General features: G+C 40.3%; 1 non-coding gene across 1 annotated transcript; it reads left to right on the top strand.

The window, feature by feature from the left end:
* The first annotated feature begins 186 nt into the window (after positions 1-186).
* On the top strand, positions 187-325 carry LOC111741378. The gene has a single exon (XR_002780985.1). It is a non-coding gene; the product is annotated as a small nucleolar RNA SNORA7 (small nucleolar RNA).
* Positions 326-2,006: the final 1,681 nt, after the last annotated feature.

Here is a 2,006-nt window from a genome sequence, read left to right as displayed (position 1 = left end):
AGACAGGAGGGGAAATTTGAGCGTGATTATCACTAGAGCGTGATTAGAGGGGCTAGACAAGCTTGCCTCCAGGACTCCAAGGTGGTCTGCTATAGTTTTCTGTCCAGCTTTAGGGCTAACTCTGACTACAACTTTTAAAAGCTATCATGTATTCAGGGAGCTCAAAGTTAAAAACAATAGATTGTTGACCTCCCAGGATTGCATCTGGAGAGTGGCTAATATTCTTCCAGTTTAGGAGATGGGAGGGAATACAAGCCTGGCGGAGGTACCCATTCCATTCCCGCTTGCTCAGTAGCTGGTGATTGGAAGACACTCTGCAACAACACTTAAAGAAAAAACAAAAAACAAATAAACAAAAAAACAAAAAAAAACAATAGATTGTCTCAGAGTCTCTCTTGGCTGTCAAATAGTTGCATGGGGGATTTAATTTAAAGGAATTATGCCAAAAAAATAATTACTATAAGTAAATATTTTAGAAATTCTTAAATCCCTTTACATACAAATACACATATATACTCTTAGATAAGTAGATGATAGATAGATAGGTAGATAGATGATGATGATAGATGATAGATGATAGATAGATAGACATATATACTGTAAATTAAGTGTATTAGCCTAGCTCTTTCTACTAGAGACTACAAATAATGCTACTTTTGCTTCTCATTGCCAAATTACATTGGCTTAAGCCCTCATTTAGCTTGCTTTTAGAAAATCTAGTTCTGTTTGTTTGCTTGTTTGTTTGACTGGGTTTTTGTTTTTTTGTTTTTTGTTACCATGTTTTCTACACTAACTATCACTGGAAATTCCTGGAAAATGCTTCCTTGCTCCTAAATCCATTCCAGTTATGCCATGCCTGCTCAGTAGTGATCACCCACGTCTGAGCCATCCTGAGCCACCATTTGCTTGGCCACATCTCTCCCTTAGAGGTTCCTAAAATGCCCTCCCTTATTTTTACAGACTACCAGCTAAAACCAGGTTGTAATGTTTAATGAAGACTTTCTAGAATCTGGTGGTTAACATAGGGGAATTATAACACAGGCCAAGAAACTCCCCAGGTTTAGAAAATTCCACAGTAGCCCTCCGTAGAAAATAGCTTTGTTTAAATCCCATCCTGAAATCATGTAGTAAAGCAACTAAAGTTTATTTCTCTCCTAACCCAATGAGTGAATCTTTGCACACATCTTCCCTCCAGGAGTTCAGACCCAAGCAGAGGAAGAAATTGCCTACTCACAACAGTATAAAGCCCCCTTCCAGCTGCCTTGTCTCATGTTGCAGGATCTAACTTTTCCCAGAATGATTGACAGCAGAAATGTCCCATTCCCTACCAGCAGGGAAGGGTAACCTTGCCCCAAAAGGGCAAACAGTTTCTCAAGAAGTCTAGGTAATTCATTCTTCTATAGGATCACAGTCTAGCACAAGGTCAAGCACAGCAAACCCAATCTAGTTTATTTCAAGAGAACACCCTCCAGTCATTTTTAGTCTTGTGGCTTGATCACCTATGAACAACTATTTTCAAAGCAATACATATGCATACCTTTTCTAAAACTAAGAAATAATGTGCTGTCTATAATTTATACATTATCGTTCAGGTCAGTTTAGCTTCTTGGACCATACATATCAAACCCATCCATTCTAGAATGAAGTGTAGCCATTCTCTGAAGAGAGCCCCTGGTGAACCATGCCTCCTGGTATTAAACCCTTGAGTAGTCCTTTCTAACACAAAATCTGGACTAGTCTTATGACTCACCAAATAGTATGTGGCAGAGGTGACATTATGCCAGTTCTGGGCCTAAGCCTAAAGAAGTCCTGGCAGCTTCTACTTTTGTACTTTTGGGAGCCCTGAGCTGCCATGTAAGAAATCTGGCGACCCCACTAAACAGACCACATAAGGTAGAGGTCATGTAGAACAAGCCTTCCGCCCATCCCTACTCCAAACATGTGAATGATGGCATCCTGAAGGTTTCAGCCAGGCCACTGTTTGCAGCCACCTGAGAGGCCCCAAA

The sequence above is a fragment of the Pteropus vampyrus genome, unplaced genomic scaffold (assembly GCF_000151845.1).
Source record: "Pteropus vampyrus isolate Shadow unplaced genomic scaffold, Pvam_2.0 Scaffold77, whole genome shotgun sequence".
Taxonomy (NCBI): Eukaryota; Metazoa; Chordata; class Mammalia; order Chiroptera; family Pteropodidae; genus Pteropus; species Pteropus vampyrus.
This window is presented reverse-complemented; position numbering and strand designations above follow the sequence as displayed.